At 33.9% G+C, this 25,767-nt stretch overlaps 1 protein-coding gene across 1 annotated transcript in view; it reads left to right on the plus strand.

Annotated features, from left to right (window-relative positions):
- Nucleotides 1-514: 514 nt before the first annotated feature.
- LOC141378996 (CUGBP Elav-like family member 5) overlaps nucleotides 515-25,767 on the plus strand; it is a 253,784-nt gene continuing 228,531 nt past the window's right edge. The window contains exon 1 of the mRNA XM_073931439.1: nucleotides 515-640. The gene's annotated coding sequence lies outside the window, so the exon portion shown is untranslated. The remainder of the gene's footprint in view (nucleotides 641-25,767) is intronic.

Below are 25,767 nucleotides of genomic sequence, written 5' to 3' on the forward strand. Positions count from 1 at the left end.
TATATATATATATATATATATATATATATATATATATATATATATATATATATATATATATATAATAAATATTTATAAATAATACAAATTATAGGTAACTATATATGAAAATATAATTATTTTGCACATTTTTGTGTTTTATGTACAGTATGTGTGTGCATGTCTATATATACATACATATACACAGTAGATATGTATATATTATGTAAATACAACAAACTTTTATCTTGGATGCCATTATTTGTGATTAATTCCAGTTGATTGTTTTACTTCACTTATATACAGTTCATGCTCATCATCACAATATAGTGAATTATAGAATATATAGTGTTGAGTTTTATTTAGGAGGCTCCATTGAATCTGTGTGTCTGTTTTTTAATTATATTGCGTTTTAATTGATTGGAAGCTCCAATTAACTTTGTGTGGACAGGGTATTTAAGCGCAGTGGGGATGTAAAACAGGAGGAGGAGCAGATGTGTGTGTGTGATGGTTTACACTAATCATATTTAATCTCATGCTTTAATCTGAGTGTTTACATGCATGTTTATGGAGGTCTTATTGCTGTAGTTCTGTTCTAAAATCTGTATAGGAAGCTCACTAACTTCTTAGACAACGTTCCAATGGAAAGGGCCCCTTAAAAGTGAGTTATTTAATACTTTTCAGTATGGATGTGAATGACTATTGATTTAAATAGAGTTTAATGTTGCTTGTTGACCGTGTGGTGCTGTAATGACTTTAAAAATGCATATTACATGAAAACAAGTATATACTTGTTCAGGAGCAGAGCTTTTATTATGTTCTCATGTCTGTATGCATGTGTGTGTGTGTGTGTGTGTGTGTGTATGTGTGTGGGAGCGTGTGTCCATTAATAACTAGCATTAAGTGTGTGGTCTGTAGGGAGACACAATTGTTAAGATGAACTACTGTGAGGTCCAGAGCAGTGCTGTCACATTCTGTGTCATTACACACACACACACACACACACACACACACACACACACACACACACCACAACAACAATTCCCCAAGGGTCACTTCGCTGACCCATACACACACACTCCAGCTCATCCATTTTAATGCTCCTTTCAAAGACAAATACAAGAGTGTGAATGTTTAGTATCTTTGCTGATTTATTAAGAAAAATAATTGTTTTATTTAGTTTTATTTTATTTTATTATGATTTTTAAATAATTGAATTGAATTGAATTTATATATATATTTTTATTTTATTTTATTGTGATTTATTTTTTATTTTTTATTTTTTTGTTTTATTTAATTTAATTTTTTGTTTTATAATTTAATTTTTTTTAATTAATTAAATTTAAAATTTGTTTTATTTTGTTTTATTATTATTATTTATTTATATAAATTTTTATTCTCATTTATTCTTTCATTAATTTTGTTTTCGGCTTAGTCCCTTATGTGCATTTTTTCTTATTGAATAATAAGTTTATCCTACTAAGTTAAAAAACGTAAAAACATAAAAAAACAAAACAATAAAAAAACTTATGTGCATTTTCAACATTTATGCACATCTTGGTGTTTCCATCCTCCCAAAAAAATTACGCAATAATCCAAAACAGGTATAATCCAAAACAAATGGATGCAAACGGCTATTGACATCAATACAAAAAACAACAAAAAATACAATGGAAGTCAATGGCCACCAGTTTCCAACATTCTTCAAAATATCTTCTTTTGTGTTCAACAGCAATTCAAGACAGTCTTATAACAAGCAGAGGGTGAATAAACAATATTACAGAATTGTTTGTGTTTGTGTGTCATATTTTTTTAATAAATATCATTTTATTTTATTTTTGACTATTTCTCTTGTTTATAATTTTTTTTATTTGTTTTAATTTAAACTAATTTAATTGAATTCTTTTTATTTTATTTTATTTTTTGTTATCATTTAATTTAAACTAATTTAATTGAATTCATTTTATTTTGTTTTATTTTATATTATATTATTTTTTTTTGTTTTATTTTATTTTATTTTATTTTATTTTATTTTATTTTATTTTATTTTATTTTATTTTATTTTATTTTATTTTATTTTATTTTATTTTATGTTTGTCTAGCTCCCTTTATTATCATTTTAATTTAATTTATTGTGATGTAATTTAATTTTATTTTATTTTATTTTATTTTATTTTATTTTATTTTATTTTATTTTATTTTATTTTATTTTATTTTATTTTATTTATTTTATTTTTAGCTAGCTCCCTTTTTATCAGGGGTTGCCACATTTTATTTACATCAATACTAGGAACAAAAAAATACATGGAAGTCAACGGCCTCCATTCTTCAAAGTATCTTTTTTTTTTGTGTTCAGCCGCAATTCAGGACAGTTTTACAACAAGCAGAAGGTGAATAAAAATACGACAGAATTGCTCATTTTTGGGTGAGCTAGCCCTTTAAATGACTCCGGCCACATAACTCCTTCGCTGTCTGTATTCAATAAAGTCACTCATGTCAACACAAATCTCCAGCCGCCATCAAAAATTAATGACTTCCAGTGGCTTTGTGGTTTTAAACTGCTGTCGGTGTGAACGACGCCCGAGGCTTAATGTCGGAAAAATCAGGAATTAATATAAACAGCTCGACTGAACTGCTGTTTCCAGTGCTCTTTTAAAGGGATAAAAGCTTTATGTTCATTTTGTGGGCAAATGCAAATAATGACAGTGAAAATAATCCAGTGTGTAAGGACAGATATTTATTACGGGTGTGTGTTTATTGTATTATATCACTATTGTATTATACTGTGTAGGAATGCTTGATTCTGATTGGCTGATGAGCATTATAAGATGGGTCATTGTTTTCAGTCTCATACATTCATTCATTTTCTTTTCAGCCTAGTCCCTTTATTAATCAGGGGTCGCCACAGCGGAATGAACCGCCAACTTACCCAGCATATAAGTTTTATGCATCGGATGCCTTTCCAGCTGCAACCCAGTACTAGGAAACATCCATACACACTCATTCACACACACACGTCCAAATTAAGTTAATTCAATTCACCTATAGCGCATGTGTTTGGACTGTGGGTGAAACCGGAGCACCCGGAGGAAACCCACACCAACATGGGGAGAACATGCAAACTCCACACAGAAATGTCAACTAGCCCAGCCAGGGCTCAAACCAGAGACCTTCTTGCTGTAAGGCGATCGTGCTACCCACTGCGCCCCCCTGACGCCTTATTTTCAGTATATAGGCCTTAAATGCAGTAAATGTGCATTGAAGCTTTCAAAAAGTGAGTGTTTGGACGTGTCTGGATCAGAAGCTGGTCAGAGCTCTAGCATTGATCCACATGGCTAAAGCTGCCTCCAGTCCATCCCAGAGGAGAGAGAAACAGATTACACATGAAGCTATTCTTAAATCATGCTTTATTTAAAGACAACCTGCAAGTGTTATATACCAAACAAGTTCATCTTAACAATGGAGTTTGTTTTTCCTTAACTCACTTTCCTTTTGGTAGCTCCGTCTTTATTAATACCTCAAGAGTACATATTAGTGCCTAAAAAGTACAAAAGTGCACCTCTTAGATTGTTTAGGTGCTAATATATACCTTTGATGTATCACTATATGCCCTTTAAGTACAAATATGTACCTTTTGAAAAGGTACCACCCCTGTGACAGCTGTTGTACCTTTATTTCTGAGAGTGTAGTATTGCGATATGGCTGTATATCGGCACTGGTGGGAGGCGTGCTTTGGCATGTTGAGTACTGGTACATATTGAGTACTGGTACTGGTCCATCCATCCATCCATCCATCCATCCATCCATCCATCCATCCATCCATCCATCCATCCATCCATCCATCCATCCATCCATCCATCCAACTAATGCTGATGCTCAAAAGATGGCAACAAAGAAGTTGATATAAATAATAGTTTTAGCAAAATTACATTTGCTTTTGTATTGTTTGCCTGGTAGTGTTTGCCAAATTATATTTTATTTTATTTTATTTCATTGTACTTTTATTTTATTTTAATTTATTTATTTATTTATTTATTTATTTATTTATTTATTTATTTATTTTATTTCATTGTATTTTTATTTTATTTATTTATTTATTTATTTATTTATTTATTTATTTATTTATTTATTTATTTTTTTTGGCTAGCTCCCTTCTTTATCAGGGGTTGCCCTATTTATCTTATTTTTATTTATTTATTTGTTTGTTTGTATGTTTCTTTTTTTGTTTTGTGTGTTTTTCCGGAGGTGCTGGGTTGTTTTATTTTATTTTATTATTTGTTTTTCAGGGGTTTCCATGTTTTTGTATTATTTTATTTTTATTTATTTTGGCTAACTTCCTTCTTTTTAAGGGTTGTTATATTTCATTTTATCTTATTTTTTATGTATTATTATTATGATTATTATTTTTTTTATAATTATTATTTGTTTATTTATGTTTTTACTTTTTAGCTAGCTTCCTTCTTTATTAGGGCTTGTCATATTTTATTTTATTTTATTTTTTGTTTTTCAGGGGTTTAAATGTTTCTATATTATTTTATTTTATTTATTTTGGATAACTTCCTTTTTATCAATGGTTGTTATAGTCAATTTTATATTATTATTTATTTATTTATTAATTTATTATTAGTATTATTTTTTTATTATTTTTTTATTATTATTTGCTTATTTATTTTTATTTTTTAGCTAGCTTCCTTTATCAGGGCTTGTCATATTTTAATTGTATTTTATTTATATATTTTTTTGTCACTTGTTTTTTAGGGTTTGCCAAATTTTATCTTATTATTATTTTTTATTTGTTTGTTTTTGATTCTGTTTTTTTTCAGGGGTTGCTGGTAAGTTTTAATTTTAATTTTAATTTTAATTTTAATTTAATTTTATTTTATTTTATTTTATTTTATTTTATTTTGTTTTATCTTAACATTTGTTTTTTTAGGGGTTGCCAAATGTTATCATATATTTATTTATTTATTTTTACACTGAAAATTTTATTTTACAGCATATTAGATTTATGTATGAATTAAGTATTTTAAGTTTTTTTTTTTTTTTTTTTTTGCTGAATTTTCATTCACTTTCATTCACTTTGCTGAATTATTTTCACTTAAGTCTTATCATTATCGTCCAGATATGCTGCTTTCTCTGACTGGTGTGCTTTAATCTGAGAGTTTGAGTGTTTTTCTTGAGGTCTGAATGCTGCAGTAGGGTTTATTGATCCAGCGTTTGGATCAAGTATCGATCTCCAGTGACGGGATCATATATATTTTTGGGGATCATGAAAGGTCACTGACACTGATCGAGTGGCTTCTGTGTTATTGTCTCACTATATTTCACCTCTGGGTATTTTGGCTTTTGTCCACTTGTCTTTTGTTCTGTACTCTTGATTGATTTGCTGGACTGGGGCAGAGAATATGCAAGATTATACCAGCCACGTCAACAGAGATAGCTTTTTTCATTTTTGTATTTATGAAATATCAATATCAGTATAGTACAAAGTAATAATAAAGTATAAACAATGGGTTTTTGCTTTTGCTTTATTTGCTTGTTTATGTATGTTTGTTTCAAGTTGTAATTGTTAAATATTGATGAAATTGCATATTTGTTTTGTTTATCTATTTATTTAATAATTATTTATGTTTGCTAGTTGGTTTTTCATTTCTCAAATAATGAATTATCAATGAAATACTTTGTTTTGTTTTGTTTATTTATGTTTGTGGTTGTTTTAAAGAATGCTTTTCATTTTTAAAATTGTAATTATAAAATAATCCCATTCATAGTATTTATGTTTTTTTAGTTTGTTTTTCTCTCTTTTTTTCAAATTAAGAATTATCAAGGAAATAATAATTTAACTTAAACAATGCTTTTCATTTTTCAATTTGTAAACATTAAATATTCATGAAATAGTACTTTTGTTTTGTTTATTTGATTTTTGTATTTATTTATTTATTTATTTATGTATTTATTTATGCTTATGGTTGTTTTAAACAATGCCTTTCATTTTTGTTGTTTTGTTTATTTATTTACTTGTTTATTATTTATTTATTTGTTTGTTTATTATTTATTTATTTATTTGTTTATTTATGTTTGTTAGTCTGTTTTCTTATTTAAAATTGCATTTGGGAATTATCAAGGAAATATTTTGTTTTATTTATGTATTTATTTTTTTAGTTATGTTTATGGTTGTTTTAAACAATGCCTTTCAATGTTGTTTTGTTTTGTTTTATATGTTTGTTTTTTGTTTTATTTATTTATTTATTTATTTTTAATTTTTTTATTTGTTTGTTTATTATTTATTTGTTTGTTTGTTTATTATTAATTTATTTATTTGTTTGTTTATTATTTATTTATGTTTTTTTTATGTTTGTTAGTCTTTTTCCAAGTTTTGGGTTTGGTTGGTTGTTGGTTTGTTTGGTTGATGTTGTTTTGTGGTTGGTTTGAGTGGATTTGGTTTGGTAGTGCTGTGATTGGGTTGATTAGGTTTGGTTTGGCTGGACATTTCATTCCACTTCATTGCCCACACATGTAGCAAAATGACAATAAACTTGACTTGATTTAGGTTAGGATTTTTGGGTGAACTATCCCTGTGAATCCCGCTCTACACAAGTGCATACTCAAGCATGTCTCTTTCTGAAGACGAGCCTGCGTTCCGAACTGCAGATTTCCAGAATCTCATTATGTTGAGTTGGTGTAGATCCTGCTCTCCTTCAGTGCCTCATAATCTGACGTCCAGACGGATGCACACCTACTGGATCAGTGGATTATGTGTTACATAAGTGTGACACCTCAACATCATTTCAGCAGAATCATCCTTTCCTACAGTAGACTTCTGCGATAAATGTAGAAACAAACAGTTTCACTGCTTTACTGGTGACTTTCTAACTTCATCAAGTACATACGTACTTGTGTTATAAAAATATTATAGTAATGTGGGGTCAAAACAGAGATAAATTGTCATATACTCATTTGCTTAGTTGGTTGTTTGTTTAGGTTTGACTGGCTTGGGTGATGTTGTTTTTATTGGGTTTGTTTGGGTTTGTCTGGTTTGGTTGATGTTTTTATTGGGTTTGTTTGGTTTGGCTGGTTTGGTTGGTGTTTGTTGTTTTATTGGGTTTGGTTGGTTAGTTGGTTTGGCTGGAGGTTGGTTGGTGTTTTCTTCGTTTTTAGTTGAGTTTGTTTGGTTGATTGGTGTTTTGTTTGGTTGGTTAGGTTTGATTGGGTAAGACTGGTGGTTTGATGCTTTGTTTGGATGCTGTAGTTTTTTATTAGGTTTGGTTGGATAGTTGGTTTGGTTGATGTTTGTTTGTTTGGTGGTTTGATTGGTTGATGTTGTTTTATTAGGTTAGGTTGGATAGTTGGTTTGGTTAATGTTTGTTTGTTTGTTTGTTTGGTGGTTTGTTTGGATGCTGTTGTTTTTTTATTAGGTTTGGTTAGATAGTTGGTCTGGTTGATGTTTGTTTGTTTGGTGGTTTGTTTGGTTGATGTTGTTTTATTGGGTTTGGTTGGTTAGGTTGTTTGGCTGGTGTTTGGTTGGTGGTGTGTTTGGTTGTTGTTTTATTGTCTTTGGTTGGTTTGTTGGTTTGGCTGGTGGTTGGTTGGTGTTCTCTTCATTTAGTTGGTTGGGGGGGGGGGGGGGTTGACTTAGTTTTTTTGTTTTTTTGGTGGTGTTTTGTTTTGCTTGGTTTGTTAGGTTTGGTTGGGTTTGACAGGTTGTTTGTTGGTTTGTTTAGTTGTTGTTGTTGGTTGGTGGCTTGTTTGGTGGTTGGTTTGGTTGTTGTGTTATTGGGTTTAGTTGGTTATTTGGTTTGGCTGGTGATTGATTGGTGGTTTGTTTGGTTGTTGTTTTATTGGGTCTGGTTGGTTAGTTGATTTGGCTGGAGGTTGGTTGGTGTTTTCTTCGTTTGGTTGATTGGTGGGGTTTTTGGTTGAGTTTTTTTGGTTGGTTGGTGATTTATTTTATTTGGTTGAGTTTGGCTGGAGGTTGGTTGGTGTTTTCTTTATTTGGTTGGTTGGTAGGGTTTTTGGTTGAGTTTGTTTGGTTGGTTGTTGTTTTGTTTTATTTGGTTGAGTTTGGCTGGTGGTTGGTTGGTGTTTTGTTCAGTTGGTAAGTTGGTGAGGTTTTTGGTTAAGTTTGATTGGTGTTTTATTTTGTTTGGTTGAGTTTGACTGGTGGTTTGTTTGGTTGCTATTGTTTTTTATTAGGTTTGGTTGGTGTTTGTTTGTTTGGTGGTGTGTTTGGTTGTTGTTTTATGGAGTTTGGTTGGTTAGTTGGTTTGGCTGAAGGTTGGTAGGTGTTTGTTCTTTGGTTGGTTGGTGAGGTTTTTTTTTTGTTGTGTTTGTTTGGTTTGTTGGTGTTTTGCTTGGTTGGTTGATTGTGGTTGGGTTTGGTTGGTGAATGGTTAATGATTTGTTTGGTTATAGTTATTTTTTTTATTTTTTATTTTAGTTTGGTTAGTTAGTTCGTTTAACTGATAGTTAGTTGGTGTTTGGTTGGATTTGGCTGGTAGTTTGTTTGGTTGGTGTTTTGTTTTGTTTGGTTGGTTTTGGCTGGTGGTTGGTTGGTCTTTTGTTAATTTGTTTGGTTGCTTTGTTGGTAGGTTTGTTGTGGTTAGTGGATTGGTTGGTGTTTTTTTTTTGGTTGGTTGGTTAGGTTTGGATGGGTTTTGCTGTTGGTTGGTTGTTTTTTATTTGTTTGGTTGTTTTGTTGATATGTTTGGTGTGGTTAGTGTTTGCTTATTTGGTTGGTTAATTTATAGTAGGTATGGAGTGGTTGGTGTTTTTGGATTGAGGTTGGTTGGTTAGATATGCTGGGGTTTTATTTGTTAGATTTAGTTGATTAGTTTTGGTTGGATTTGTGTGGTTTTATTCTGCTTTGTTTATTTAGATGGGTTGTTGGTTGGTTTGTGTTTTTTTAATTGTTAAGTCTGATTGGGTTTGGTTGGTGGTTGGTTGTTGGTTTGTTTGGTTGATGTTGTTTTGTGGTTGGTTTGGGTGGGTTTGTTTTGGTTAGTGCTGTGTTTGGGTTGATTAGGTTTGGTTTGGCTGGTAATTTGTTCGGTTTGCCAAGTCAAGTCATTTTTATTTCTAAAGAGCTTAAACAAGTAAATTTTGTCAAAGCAGCTTTATATACGGTAAATAAATGGAAAATACAGCCATCCCATTGGTACAAGTCTAGCGTAGTTCTAGATAAATTTAAATTGATTCAGTTTAGTTTATTGTAAATGTAGAAGTGAAGAACAACTACTGTACTGAGAGAAACCAGGGCTTGAAAGAAACCAGGCTGGTACGTTTTGAATGGTTGGTGTTTTGTTCGTTTGGTTTGTTGGCAAGTTTAATTTAATTAAGTAGTTATAAGGTTTAATTGGTTGGTTAATGCTTTGTTTAGTTGTTTAGTTTGGTTGGTAGTTTAGATCAGGGGTTCCCAAACTTTTTAGCCTGCGACCCCCAAAATAACAAGGTCAGAGTCTCGCGACCTCCATTTTTCAAGGTGGTTATACTGTAAATATACAAATGTTGCACACAAAACTATAGGCAAATATAAAGATGAGCATACTGGCAACAAAAAAGGCAATCATATAATGTTTTTAATAGTCATTTATTAATTTAATTATTTTTTAATATAAAAATTAATTATTTGTATGTTGTTGTTTCTTTAATGCAACTATTAACTATCTTCTGTGGGTTATGAATAAAATATAGTAACTCTAATAGTTTAATAAAATTTATTTGAGCTTTGGAAATCACCAAGCGACCCCTTGTCATTGTCCTACGACCCCCCAGGGGGTCCCGACCCCCACTTTGAGAACTACTGGTTTAGATGGTTAAGTTGGGTTTGGTGGTTTGATTGGTGGAGTTTGGATTGTTTGTTTTCAGTTTGGTTTAGTAAAATGATTCAATGTTTAACATTATTTAATTAGTTGGCTGGTATGTTAATTAGTGAATTTCCTGGTTCGAATGTTGGAATGGCAGCAGTGAAAAAACATAAGCTAGGTAGAAGATGTGTCTGCATGTTCAAGGAAGAAAGAAAACAAGGACGCCAGTGTGTTTTGTAAACTCCTTACTGGGACAAATCAGCCTTGCATCGATTGTTCTGGTTGGCTCCCTGATGAACATGCTGGCGGAGCGCTAACAGGCTCACACTGGACACACTGTTGTCTGTGCCGCTGTAATGAGATGAGTGGCTGTGTTGTGTTCAGACTTCCTGCTCCTCAGGGAGACGGCAGGAAAACGCTGCTCGTTAATTTCTTTTCTGAACCCCACAGTTCTCAAGGATTAATCAATGCTAACCTGCTTTATCAAAGACACTTATTTTGCAGATACAGGAACGTCCTGACAGCAGGGTCAATATCAGGAAATATCTCACAGAGCCTCCAACTCCAACAGACAGAGCAGCTGTTGGAATGGATGGGAATGAAATTGGGCTGTGTGGTATTCAAGTACAGTCTGATCATTGCGATTTGTCTTTATGGCTTTTTATTTACCTGTGCATATGCAGTTCCCTTGTTTTTATTCTATTCATAAATATGCATCCTGTCAACCAGAAAAAAATAAATGTTTATTGGTTGGTGGTTGGTTTGGTTGGTGGTTTAGTTAGCCATCTGGTTGGTTGTGTTTGGTGGTTGGTTGGTTTGTAGCTTGTTTGGTTATTGGTTTAGTTGGTTATTTGGTTGGTTGTGTTTAGTGGTATGCTGGCTGGCTGGTTTGTTTAATTTGGGTGGTTTGGTTTGTTGGTTTATTTTGATTTGTGGTTGATTGTTGGTTGTTTGGTTGACTGGCTTTCTGTTTTGTTGAGTTTGGGTGGTTTGGTTCATTGGTTTGTCGTGTTTGGTGGATGATTGTTGATTGATATGGTGACTGGTTGACTGGTTTGTTGAGTTTTGGTGGTTTGGTTAGTTGGTTTGTCGTGTTTGGTGGAGGATTGTTGATTGATATGGTGACTGGTTGACTGGTTTGTTGAGTTTGGGTGGTTTGGTTAGTTGGTATGTCATGTTTGGTGGATGATTGTTGATTGATATGGTGACTGGTTGACTGGTTTGTTGAGTTTGGGTGTATTGGTTCATTGGTTTGTCGTGTTTGGTGGATGATTGTTGATTGATATGGTGACTGGTTGACTAGTTGGTTGAGTTTGGGTGGTTTGGTTAGTTGGTTTGTCGTGTTTGGTGGATGATTGTTGATTGATATGGTGACTGGTTGACTAGTTTGTTGAGTTTGGGTGGTTTGGTTAGTTGGTTTGTCGTGTTTGGTGGATGATTGTTGATTGATATGGTGACTGGTTGACTGGTTTGTTGAGTTTAGGTGGTTTGGTTCGTTGGTTTGTTGTGTTTGGTGGATGATTGTTGATTGATATGGTGACTGGTTGACTGGTTTGTTGAGTTTGGGTGGTTTGGTTAGTTGGTATGTCGTGTTTGGTGGATGATTGTTGATTGATATGGTGACTGGTTGACTGGTTTGTTGAGTTTGGGTGTATTGGTTCATTGGTTTGTCGTGTTTGGTGGATGATTGTTGATTGATATGGTGACTGGTTGACTAGTTGGTTGAGTTTGGGTGGTTTGGTTAGTTGGTTTGTCGTGTTTGGTGGATGATTGTTGATTGATATGGTGACTGGTTTACTAGTTTGTTGAGTTTGGGTGTTTTGGTTCGTTGGTTTGTTGTGTTTGGTGGATGATTGTTGATTGATATGGTGACTGGTTGACTGGTTTGTTGAGTTTGGGTGGTTTAATTAGTTGGTTTGGTGGATGATTGTTGATTGATATGGTGACTGGTTGACTGGTTTGTTGAGTTTGGGTGGTTTATTTCGTTGCTTTGTTGTGTTTGGTGGATGATTGTTGATTGATATGGTGACTGGTTGACTGGTTTGTTGAGTTTAGGTGGTTTGGTTCGTTGGTTTGTCGTGTTTGGTGGATGATTGTTGATTGATATGGTGACTGGTTAACTAGTTTGTTGAGTTTGGGTGTTTTGGTTCGTTGGTTTGTTGTGTTTGGTGGATGATTGTTGATTGATATGGTGACTGGTTTACTAGTTTGTTGAGTTTGGGTGTTTTGGTTCGTTGGTTTGTTGTGTTTGGTGGATGATTGTTGATTGATATGGTGACTGGTTGACTGGTTTGTTGAGTTTGGGTGGTTTGGTTAGTTGGTCTGTTGTGTTTGGTGGTTGATTGCTGGTTTGTTGTGTTTGGTGGATGATTGTTGATTGGTTGGTTGACTGGTTGACTAGTTTGTTGAGTTTGGGTGGTTTGGGTAGTTGGTTTGTTTTGTTTGATGGTTGGTCGTTTGGTTGGTTGACTGGCTTTTTGGTTTGTTGAGTTTGGGTGGTTTGGTTAGTTGTGTTTTGTGGTTGATTGTTAGTTGATTAGTTGCTTGACTTGCTTTTTTGGTTTGTTGAGGTTAAGTAGTTTGGTTTGTTGTATATGGTGGTTGGTTTGTTGACTGGCTTTCTGGTTTGTTGAGTTTGAGTGTTTTTATTAGTTGGTTTTTTGGTAGGTTGAGTTTGGTGGTTGGTTTGGTGGTTGGTTGATTGTCCGACTTTTTGGTTTGTTAAGTTTGGGTGGTTTGGTTAGTTGTTTTGTTTTTTTTGCTGGTTAATTGTTGATTGTTTGTTTGGTTGAATGGTTTGTTGAGTTTGGGTGGTTTGGTTAGTTTTTTTTTGTTGTGGTTGGTTAGGTAGTTGATTGTTCGTTGGTTTGATATGTTTGGTGGTTGATTTGGTGTTTGTTGGTTGATTGGCTGGTTGGTTGACTGGCTTTCTCGTTGTTGAGTTTGGGTATTTTCGTTAGTTAGTTGTTTGGTAGGTTGACTGGCTTTCTGGTTTGTTTGGTGGTTTGGCTCATTGGTTTGTTGTGTTTGGTGATTGATTGTTGGTTATTTGGTTGGTTGAGTGGCTCTCATGTTTGTTGAGTTTGTGTGTTTTTGTTAGTTGGTTGTTTAGTAGTTTGAGTTTGCTGCTTGGTTTGGTGGTTGGTAGTTTGTTTTGGTGGTTCATTTTTTGAGTTTGGTTGGTTTTGTCAGTTTTTTGTTAGATTGGTTGCATTTGATGGTTATGTTTGTGGTTTGGTTGGTGGTTTAGTTGGGTTTGGACACATTTAAAAAGTTGGAATGGATTCCTATTTTCAGTAAATGCTGTTTTTTTGTATAGCTGGTTGTTTGATTGGTTGACTGGCTTTCTGGTTGGTTGAGTTTCACTAGTTTGGTTAGTTGATCTGTTGTGATTGGTGGTTGGTTAGGTGGTTGATTGGTGGTTGACTGGTTTTAGGTTTTTTAGGGTTTGGGTTCGATGGTTTGTGTTTGGCGATTGATTGTTGGTTGTTTGGTGATTGGTTGGTTGACTTGCTTTTTGCTTTGTTCGGTTTGGGTGGCTTTTGGTTTGTTGGTTTACTGGCTTTTGTATTTGTTGAGTTTGTGTGTTTTTGTTAGTTGGTTGTTTGGTAGTTTGAGTTTGCTGCTTGGTTTGGTGGTTGGTAGTTTGTTTTGGTGGTTCATTTTTTGAGTTTTGTTGATTTTGTCAGTTTTTTGTTTGATTGGTTGCATTTGGTGGTTATGTTTGTGGTTTGGCTGGTGGTTTAGTTGAGTTTGGACACATTTAAAAAGTTGGAATAGATCCTTTCTTCAGCAAATGCTCTTTTGTATAGCTGGTTGTTTGATTGGTTGACTGGCTTTCTGGTTTTTGAGTTTGGGTGGTTGGCTTTCAGGTTTGTTTGTTTTTTTTTTTGGGGGGGGGGGGGGGTGGGTTAGATGGTTTGTGTTTTATGATTGATTGTTGGTTGTGTGGTTATTGGTTGTTTGAGTTGCTTTTTGGTTTGTTGAGTTTGGGTGGTTGGATATTGGCTGCTTGCTTCATTGACTGGCTTTCCGGTTTGTTAAGTTTGGGTTGTTTGGTTTGTTGTTTTTTCGTGTTTGTTTGTTGGTTGTTCGGTTGGTTGACTGGCTTTCTGTTTTGTTGGGTTTGGGTGTTTTTGTTAGTTGGTTGTTTGGTAGGTTGAGTTTGGTGCTTGGTCTGGTGGTTAGTTTGTTGAGTTTGGTTGGTTTTGTCAGTTGTTTGGTTGGTTGCATTTGGTGGTTATATTGGTGGTTTATCTGGGTTTAGACACATTTAAAAAGTTTTAATAGCTTCTTATTTCCTATAAATGCTATTTGTTTTCAAAACTCCTGTTTACCAGAGAATCCTGCACTATCATTTGTAATAAAAATACAAAGCAACTTATTCCTACCATTGATATTAAAAAGAAATGCTTCATGAGCATCAATTCAGCATATTAGAATGGTTTCAGAAGGATCATACAATAATCAAAACTGAACATTCAGTAATGATGTAACAAAATCCACTTTTTATATATTACATTTTTTACAAGAGCTATTTTTTATTATAATATAACATTTGGAAAACATGGTGTTATAATAAATTATATTAATCCATCTGCAATCATTAAACAGAAACATTGCTCTGCTGTCTATTGGGTTTTTAAATGTAGCATAAATCTAGTTTGAGAGATTTCCTGGTCATTAAAGCGTTCGTAGTTGTGATTTAAAATAAGATATTTTTATTGGGATAGTAATCAGATGTTTTGACATATGTATGCTTAATATTAAATGTAAATTTGTCTTGTTAGTATCATTATCAGATCTTAAAACAGAAGTTTGTTCATCCAAATCTAATTTCCAGTGATTCTTGGGTGTTACATAAAACTGTCTGCTTCATAACTGATATTCTGAAGAAGAGAAGCCAGTTCTCAAATTAGATCAGAAAAGGAAAGGTTTAAAGCGCCGCGGGCCGCTGGATGATCAACGATTATCTGTCAGGAAGTGATGTGCGTTTCAGTGATGCGGGTTATGAGAGCTGTCAGTCAGCCTGGATTCTCAATCTATAGATCCACCATCCATCAAACTCTCCCGTCATTGGCCACCTCAGGCTAACCGCTGATGGACGGCGCAGCGGTTTGATGTTCTGATTGGCTGCAGAGCCTGAGGGGAGGAGTTTGTCACTCTCAAACAGCATTTAACACCTGCTTTGATCTCTCCTTCACCCCCACCTTCATCTGAGCTGGATGAGGAGGAGCGATGTTTAGCCCAAACCTGCACCTCTTCATCCTCTATGTCTCTCTGTCTGTCTTGAAGATGTCAGGTGTCAACTGTGGTTTTCTGACACGGCAGCTCTGTGTGAGAGAGAGTGAGTGAAAGTTTGTGAATTTATATGAAGGTGTGTGTTTTAGTGTGTGTCTGTCTGTCTTTGAGAGTGCAGTTCGGGTCCATCTGTCTGTCTGTCATGACTTACATGTGTCCATGTGAGTTTGTGCTTGTGAGTGTATGTGTGTGTGTGTTTGGGGTTATGTGTGTGTATGTATGTTGGTGGGTGTGTCAGTGTCTACCCTTGAGTGTCTGTGTGTGTGTCTGTCTTTGAGAGTGAGTTTGTGTATGTCTGAATGTTTCTCTGCATTTGGGAGGGAGTGTTTTTGTGTATGTGTGTGTTTATGTGTGTGTGTCATCTTTGAGTGTGTGTGTTTGTGTGTCTATGAATGAGTGTATTTGTGTCTATGTGTGTGCCCATTTGAATATTAGTGCATGTCTCTGTCTTTTAGAGTGTCTGTTTGTCTCTCTTTCAGTAAGTCAGTGTGTGTCTGTTTGAGCGTGTGTGTGTGTGTGTGTGTGTGCGTCTGTGTGTGTGTATGTGTCTGTGAACGAGTAAGTCTGTGTCTGTTTTTGATAATCAGTGTGTGTGTGTGTGTCTATCTTTGAGTGTGGGTTTTTGTGTGTGTGAATGAGTGTGTCGGAATCTGTCTTTGATAATGTGTGTGTGTGTGTGTGTGTGTGTCTGTGTGTGTGTCTTTGAATAAGTGTGTCGGTATCTGTCTTTGATAATGTGTGTGTGTGTGTGTGTGTGTGTGTGTGTGTGTCTATCTTTGAGTGTGTCGGTGTCTGTCTTCGATTGTGTTTGTGTGTGTGTGTTTCTACCTTTGAATGTGTGTGTCTGTGAAGAGTGTGTCGGTGTCTGTCTTTAATTGTGTGTTTGTGTGTGTGCGTGTGTGTTTGTGTGTGTGCGCGTGTGTGTGTGTGTGTGTGTATGAATGTGCGCGTGTGTGTGTGTGTCTGCGCGTCTGTGTGTGTGTGTCTATCTTTGAGTGTGTGTGTTGTGTGTCTATCTTTGATAATGTGTGTGTGTGTGTGTGTGTGTGTGTGTGTGTGTGTTTGTGTGTGTGTAAATTGTATGCATATGTGCTTGCATGTGAATGTGTGTATTGTTGTGTGTGTGTGTGTCTGTGTGAATGCATGCACGCCTGTGTGTGTGAGTTTGTTCGTGAGCGTGTATTTCTGTGTGTGTAGTGAGTTTGTGTGAATGTGTGTGTGTGAGCATGTGTGCATTTCTGTGTGTGTGTTTATGTGTGTCCATGTATATGTGAGTGTGTGACCAATTTTTGTCATGTGTGTGTGTGACCATGTTTGTCATGTTTGTCGTGTGTGTGTGTGTGTGTGTGTGTGTGCGTGTGTGTGTGTGTGTGTGTGTGTGCGCACGTGTGTGTTGTGTGTCTATCTTTGATAATGTGTGTGTGTGTTTGTGTGCATGTATGTGTGTTTACGTGTGCATTTCTGTGTGTGTGTGTGTATGTAAATTGTGTGCATATGTGCTTGCATGTGAATGTGTGTATTGTTGTGTGTGTGTGTCTGTGTGAATGCATGCACGCCTGTGTGTGTGAGTTTGTTCGTGAGCATATGTGTATTTCTGTGTGTGTGTTTATGTGTGTCCATGTATATGTGAGTGTGTGACCATGTTTGTCATGTGTGTGTGTGACCATGTTTGTCGTGTGTGTGTGTGTGTGCGTGTGCGTGCGTGTGTGGTCAGACAGATTGAAGTGTTTGTGAAGAGCAGCGCTGCAGGCTTCATCATCACAGAGCTGTCAATTCTCAGTGTGTCTTTCTTCATCCGTCTTTCACTCTTCATCTCTCTCCTCCTCCTCCAGCAGAGTTCATGCTCCGCTTGTTAAAAGTTTGGAGCTGGAGATGTCCTGAGCTGATCTCACGCTGATCGTGATCATCTAAATCAAGCCTGATGCTTTGTATTTATCGATTCATTCATTCATTTTCCTTCGTCCCTTTATTCATCAGGGGTCACCACAGCGGAATGAACCAACAACTTATCTAGCATATGTTTTACACAGCGGATTCCAGCTGCAACCCAGTACTGGGAAACACCCATACACTCTCACATGCACACACATACACTACGGCCAATTTCGTTTCTTCAATTCACCTATAGTGCATGTGTTTGAACTGTGAGCGACTGGTTCATTAGTTTGTGTTTGGTGGTTGTTTGATTGTCTGTTAACGCTCCTACACACCGGGACGCTTTTCGTTTGCAACTATCGCCAGCGTTTTACGAGACGTTTTTCCGCATTCAAACCCAAGCGATTTTCACTGGCATCAAGCAGAAGAGTATGCAAAATCGCTCGACGTTAGATGGCACTACTCAACTTTAAGCTTCCGACACCCGCTTGTTACACAGAAGAAGAGGAAGAGAGGAAGTTCACACGCTTGTTGTTAAAGTTACTGGTGACTCGAACAAGCAAAGAGCGTTCAAGCAGCAGCTCCAGCTCTAGCGATGAAGAAATGATTAGTGTTCAGTAGGGATGTAACGGTTTAAAAATTTCACGGTACGGTAATACCTCGGTGTGAATGTCACGGTACAGTATTTATTGAATCATTTACAGGAAAAACAAAACTTATGAAAATACTCCAAAAAAGTGCCAAAAGTGTCAATGACATACAAATTTGCCATCTATCTGTAAGCTTTGAAACAGGAACTTCAATTTTAATAACAAAAAAATATTAAACCATGTAAAAAAATAAAGTTTCAATTTAGTAGTGTTGAAAACTCATCACATTCAACATTTAATCACTCACTCACTTAGATAGAGATGGGTTTAAAGGAAAATTATCATATAACTATAATCTGGTAAAAGCTGGTATCTCTGGGCATTTACAATGTCCCCTGCAACAGAAAAAAACCCTCTCATTTGGGACTGAGGTTTCTGGGACAAAGATATGACTTGGCCCATGTTGACAGCAGTGGGTGACGTTGTGCATTGTCTTTCCCTCACTTGAGAGGACAAGCCATAAGTGAGATAGAGGTCTCTTTGAGGTACAAGTCAATGTCTGCATCAATCTGAACAGTGTGCTGTGTTTCTGCAGTCCCCATGACTGTTATTAGTCGTATTCCCCAACTTGCAGACACGTGCACACATAGGGCTCAACCTGTGCAGTGCACATGCCCTTTTTAGTCTTGGATAGAAAATGCCCTTCCAAAATGATCAAAAGTGCCCCCGCGACGCGACGCCCTTCAGTACGTGCGCGACAACACCGCTCTTGAGTATGCGCGCTCAACCCCCCCTCGGCACTTTACAACACGCGCACGACAACACAACTGATCAGAACGCGCGCAACAACACCGCTATTCAGAACGCGCGCGGCGACAACTCCCGCTTTAGGTTAGATCATTTTCAGCTCTTTTTCATCTCCGCTTCTAGCAGCAAACTCCATTTCCGCATTACTGGATCTGTAGCGACAACAGACCGCAAAGGATTATGGCCAAGCCTGGGCTGATGGGAATTGTAGTTTCCGCTACCTCCCGTTCGCTTCATTCGCCTGAGCAAATTTTCTCAGAAGACCTATAGTTTTACCGAGTCATGCGACTACGGTAATATCGAAAAAAAATTGCTATTGCGGTATGACGGTATTTACAATACCGTTACATCCCTAGTGTTCAGCAGAGCAGTAAGCAGCTCCACGTTCATATCGCCACTGGGTATCTTCTTCAATGTGCGCTCGTGTTGACAGTTTTGCGCTTGACCGCCTCCAAGTGCTGTTTACTGTAACTTCAGCAGCTCCGTGCACGTGAACTAAAGTGCCAATCTGATTGGAGGAGAAGGTTTTAGTGAAGTTTCACAAATAATTTCGAGAGGAGCACGTGATATGATTGTGCACTGCTGGCCACTCATCCATAATCAATAATAATCCAATCAGAATGATCCTAGCTTAATATAAATGGATCACTTTCTCCTTATTGCTCTCTTCTTTTTGGAAGAATCCCCCCTTCCACCCCTTCTCCTCCTTTTTCTCCCTTTCTAAAGGGGGAACTATCGAGACCTACCTGATCTCGGATCCTCTGATATGCTTATTGACCATGTTCGTTGGAGCAAAGGATTTGGGAAACGGCAAATCAATAAACTATGTTTGTAACGATGGAACATGCGACCTTAGTTGGATAACGATAGTTTTGGGAAACGCACCCCTGGTTTATTGAGTTTGGGTTGTTTGGTCAGTTAGTTGTTGTTTGGTGGTTGGTTGTTTGGTTGTTTGGTTTGTTGACTGGCTTTGTGGTTTGTTCTGTGTAGGTGGTTTTGTTTGTTGGTCTGTTCTGTTTGGTGGTTGATTGTTGGTTGTTTCATTGGTTTGTTGTCTGGCTTTCTGGTTTGTTCTGTGTAAGTGGTTTTGTTAGCTGGTCTGTTGTGTTTGCTGGTTGATTGTTGGTTATTTCATGGGTTTGTTGACTGGCTTTCTGGTTTGTTAAGTTTGGGTGGTTTGGTTAGTTGGTCTGTTGTGTTTGTTGGTTGTTTGGTTGGTTGACTGACTCTCTGGTTTGTTGAGTTTGTCTGGTTTGGTTAGTTGGTCTGTTGTGTTTTGTGGTTGACTGTTAGTTGTTTGGTTGGTTGACTGGTTTTCTGGTTTGGTTGGTTTTGTGGTCTGGATTGTTTGTATACTTGGATTGGTTGGTTGGTTGGTTCGTTCGTTGACTGGCTTTCCGGTTTGTTTAGTGTAGGTTGTTTGGTTAGTTGGTCTGTTGTGTTTGGTTGTTAATTGGTTGGTTGGTTGGTTGGTTGCATGGCTTTCTGGTTTGTCGAGCTTGTCTGGTTTGGTTAGTATGTCTGTTGTGTTTGGTGGTTGATTGGTTGGTTGGTTGGTTGGTTGGTTGGTTGGTTGCATGGCTTTCTGGTTTGTCGAGCTTGTCTGGTTTGGTTAGTATGTCTGTTGTGTTTGGTGGTTGGTTGGCTGTTTGATTGGTTGTTTGTTTGGTTGGTTGACTGACTCTCTGGTTTGTTAAGTTCAGATGCTTTGGTTAGCTGGTTTGTTGTGTTTGCTGGTTGATTGTTGGTTGACTGGTTTTCTGTTTTGTTGAGTCTGGGTGGTTTGGTTTGGTGGCTTGTTGTGTTTGCTGGTTGATTGTTGGTTGGTTGACTGACTTTCGGGTTTGTTGAGGTCGTTGTCTTAGTTGTTTCGGTTAGTTGGTTTGTGTTTGGTGATAGTTTGGTTGTTTGGTAGGTTAATTTTGGTGGCTGGTTTATTGATTTTAGTGGTTAGTTTGAGTTTTGATTGGTTTGGTTAGTTAGTTGGTCTTTTGGTTGTTGCTTTTGGTTGGTTGAGTTTGATTGGTTTTGATTGGCTGGATGTGTTTGGTTGGTTTTTGTCAGCTGTTTGTTTACCTGGTTGCGTTTGGCGGTCATGTCCAAACCCAACTAATCCACCAACACATTTAAAAAGTGGAAATAGATTTCCGTTACTAATACATGCTATTTGTTTTCAAAACTTCTATTTATCATATAATCCTGAAACTACTGTGTAATTTGTCATAAAAACACACGTTCTTAACATTGATATTAAAAATAATAGTTTCATGAGCAATCAATTCAGCAAATTAGGATGGCTTCAGAAGGATCATACAACAATGAAAACTGAAAGTTCAGTAAAGATATATTTTGTCGTATGGTTTTTATTTTTATAGTGTAGGATTGTGGTGTGACATTATGACGGGCTCCTCTGTGCCTTCTTCGCTGTAGTTTATCTGAGCTCCAGTGGCTCCATTAAAGCTTCTGCTGCAGGTGATTACGGTGTTTGTAAAGGCTGTAAATGCACACACACACACACACAGGCGGCGTCTTTTTTTTCTGCCCTCAGGGACGGGAGATAAGCAGCAGCCTCTGGAGATCCTCCTCATTAACAGGCGCTTCTGCGGCGTATCAATACACGGCCGGCGCTTTCTCCCGCACATAATTACAGAGCTCATGGAGTCAGCAGGCCACGATACAGTCCTGGGAGTTTATTTACTCCCCATTTTAGCCATAGTATAAAGAATTTAAGCTCCTTATTAAAAAGCAGGCTATTGTGCGGCTGAACGGTGTAATTATGGGTTGGAGAGGTTAGACGTGCTGCCATGATGCAGGTACAGCTACTCTAATGATGCCGATGAAGATCATGGTGATGATGATGAGGAGCTTTAGCTGTAGAAAAAAAAATATTCATTGGATTTACTACATTTTAAGGTAAAACAATTCATATGGGCTTAATTTAAACAAACAAATGAAGTTAAAAATTATTCAATTGTTTTGTTTGTTTAAATTCAGCCAATTCAGGTGGCTCAATAGTTAGCGATGTCACCTGTCAGCAAAAAAGTTGCTGATTCGAGTCCCGGCTAGGTCCGTTGGCATTTCTGTGTGTAGTTTGCATGTTCTCCCCGTGTTAGCGTGAGTTTCCTCCGGGTGCTCCGGTTACCCCCACAGTCCAAACACCTGCATTATAGGTGAACTGAATGAACTAAATTGGCAGTTCGTGTAATTGTGCGAGTATTTCCTATCCTGCATATAAAGCTCAGTTCGAGAATCCATCTCTCACTGTAATGCTCTCCGGCATTGAAGAGCGTCCAGTGCTGGTAAGGACTTGGAGATCATAGCGCATTCATTATTTACCGATCTTAAATCTGCAGCATTAAAGGCCCAAAGCGTTTTAAAGGATCTGTGGATGTGTTGACTGAATAAACAGCCTGTTAAGATGCAGCGCTGGACTGCAGATCCAGCTCTGATTAAACACACTTCTGCTGTGGCCACAGAAAATACGCACACACACATACACACTTCACAGCTATCTACTTCAAATGCTTTGTGGTTAAAGGGATAGTTCACCCAACAATGAAAATGCCATGTTAATTTACTCACACAGCTCATCCAAGATGTACACTGTAAACCAAATCCTTCAATGAACTTTTTCAGTATTAAAGATTTAAAGTGATTTAAAGTGTGTATAGTTTATTTATCTTTGTGAATTGCATTAGGGGATGTTGATCTCTGCTCTGTCCACTTTTGATGTTTAAAATTCAACTCAACAGTTTAACAAAGTGACTTTTACCAACATATCGGTTTAATATAATGTATAAGACATAATATAGAGAGAAATAAGTCTGTAAGAAAATAGAAAATTTGCTGGCAGCTTATTACAAGGTTTGTTTAGCGTAATATCCAACACCAACCCATACAATATATCAATTTAAACTATTAAAAATGTTTATAAATGTCTTCTTTTTTCAAACTGTTCAAGGTTAAAAGTTGTTGGAAGAAAGACCTAGCTTCCATGTTGCATCTCAAAAGCATAAATAAATGTGAGAGAGAAAAAAAACATGAATCCCAAAATACTGAAAACTGCAAAATTTTGGATATATTTTACAGTGTAGAAACTTTTTCATTTAAGAAGATTTTGTGAACTGTCCCTTTAAGGAAACCATCTATCTAGACTAGTGTTTTTAAGGGATCTCAGATGGAGGAATAATCAATAGACAGTAATTAAAAAAATATTTTAACACAAAACAAATTTTTACAAATAATTTTAAAAGGTGTATTTGTCATGTGTATGTACTTACAGTATATAACTACACAGACTACTTTCTCTTACTCATTAATTTATTGACATGTTTTTAAAATCATTTAACTTTTCTGTTATTTGTAAAGATATCTGAAGCAGATATCTAATATTAGGATTTTATTAAGGTCTTTACAAAGATTTAATTACTTTTATTGAATGATATATATATATATATATATATATATATATATATATATATATATATATATATATATATATATATATATATATATATATATATTTATTTATATGTATAAATGTAAATGTATTTATATATATATAAATTAATTATAAAAAAATTATATATATTTAAATAACTAAAAACAACTGCAAGGATATGATTAATATTATTAAATCATACTTAATAAATAAATGTAAGAAATAAAAACACATGCTCGGCTATATGAAGATGTATTTATATATATGGCTATATATATATATATATATATATATATGGCTATATATATATATGGCTATATATATATATATATATATATATATATATATATAATATATATTTAAATATTTAGTTACTTTTATTAAATGATATGACCCCAAAGATATGATTAATATTATTAAATCATACTTAATAAATAAATGTAAGAAATAAAAACACATGCTCGGCTATATGAGCATGTATATATATATATATATGTATATATATATATATATATATATATATATATATATATATATATATATATATATATATATATATATATATATATATATATATATATATATATATATTTATATATATTTATATATATAAATATACATATACATATATATATATATATATATATATATATATATATATATATATATATATATATATATATATATATATATATATATATATAWAATTATTTATATATATATATAAATATATATATATATATATATATATATATATATATATATTTATATATATATAAATAAATATATATATATATATATATATATATATATATATATATATATATATATATATATATATATATATATATATATATATATATATATATATGCTCATATAGCCGAGAATGTGTTTTTATTTCTTACATTTATTTATTAAGTATGATTTAATAATATTAATCATATCTTTGGGGTTGTTTTTAGTTATTTAAATATAATATTAATCCTATGAATTTGAGTAGTTTGGATAGTGTGTGCGTGTTTAAGTGTGCATCTCGGAATATGTGTCTTTGGGTGTTTAAGTGTAAGCACAGGTTAAAGTGAATGTTCCTGCAGTGTGTGTGTTGAAGTATGTGTGTTTGTAAGTGGACATGTGAATCTCTCTGTGCTTGTTTGAGTGTGTTTGCGTGTATGTCTGGATGTATATGTGTGTAAGTGTAAGCACAGATTGAAGTGAATGTGCCTCTGTAAATGTGTGTTGCAATGTGTGAGTGTGTTGAAGTGTGTGTGTTTGTAAGTGCGCTTGTGCGTCTTTGTGTGCATATATCGGAGTGTGTGTGTAAATGTGTGTTGGAGGGGGTGTGTGTGTTGAAGTGTAAGCATGTGTTGAAGTGTGCGTGTGTGTGTGTGTGCGCGCGAGCATCATTTACATATAAATGAGAGTTTGCTGATCACATGTGCTTTGACCCCATTCATTCTGATGGTCAGACTCTCTCTCTCAGTGCGGCAGGTGCCACTGGCGCTCAAATTATACCCGTTCTCTCGCCCTCCAGCGCCCAGCACTCATTTATGATGCGTTTCCTGCTTGACAGGAAGTCAGGGGTGCAAAGAGTAGGTCATTGGCATTTGGCGTCTGCTGCATTCCAGCTTGGCACCAATCAGCGTAACATTTAAGTGGGAACTTTGTGTGTGTGTGTTTTGAGCGGAAGCACTGGTGTGTGAAAAGTTTTACTCTAGAGGATGATGGGGTTTGTGATCCAATATCATTTTTTCTGTTTTTTTTTTTTTTTTTTTTGTCATTTGCTCACATTTAACAGACAATACAGACATTATTTCGTTGTTGTTGTTTTCGCGATATTCAACTTTGGGCTTTCTGTTTCCATAAAATGTGATATTCAAGAAAAGAAAGATAGAAAGAATACTCAAAAATGACTTTTGTCTTTTATATTATATTATATTATATTATATTATATTATATTATATTATATTATATTATATTATATTATATTATATTATATTATATTATATTATATTATATTTTATTATATTATATTGTATTATATCATATTATATTATATCATATTATATCATATTATAATATATTATATTTTATTAAATTATATTATATTATATTATATTATATTTATTATATTATATTATATTTATTATATTTTATTTTATTATATTATATTATATTATATTATATTATATTATATTATATTATATTATATTATATTATATTATATTTATTATATTATATTATATTATATTATATTATATTATATTATATTATAATATATTATATTAATTATATTATATTTATTTTATTATATTATATTTATTATATTTTATTATATTATATTATATTTTATTATATTATATTATATTATATTATATTATATTAATTGTATTATATTTATTGTATTATATTATATTATATTATATTATAATATATTATATTTATTATATCATATTATATTATATTATATTATATTATATTATATTATATTATATTATATTATATTATATTTATTATATTATATAATATTATCTTATATTTATTATATTAAACTATATTATATTATATTATAATATATTATATTTATTATATTATATTATATTATATTATATTATATTATATTATATTATATCATATTATATTTATTACATTATATTATATTATATTATATTATATTACACTACATTATATTTATTATATTATATTTATTATATTATATTATATTATATTATATTATATTATATTATATTATATTATATTATATTATATTATATTATATTATATTTATTATATTAAACTATATTATATTATATTATACTATATTATATTATATTATGATATATTATATTTATTATATTATATTATATTAATTGTATTATATAAATTGTATTATATTATATTATATTATAATATATTATATTTATTTTATCATATTATATAATATTATATCATATTATATTTATTACATTATAT

The sequence above is a fragment of the Danio rerio genome, chromosome 2 (genome assembly GCF_049306965.1).
Source record: "Danio rerio strain Tuebingen ecotype United States chromosome 2, GRCz12tu, whole genome shotgun sequence".
Classification (NCBI taxonomy): domain Eukaryota; kingdom Metazoa; phylum Chordata; class Actinopteri; order Cypriniformes; family Danionidae; genus Danio; species Danio rerio.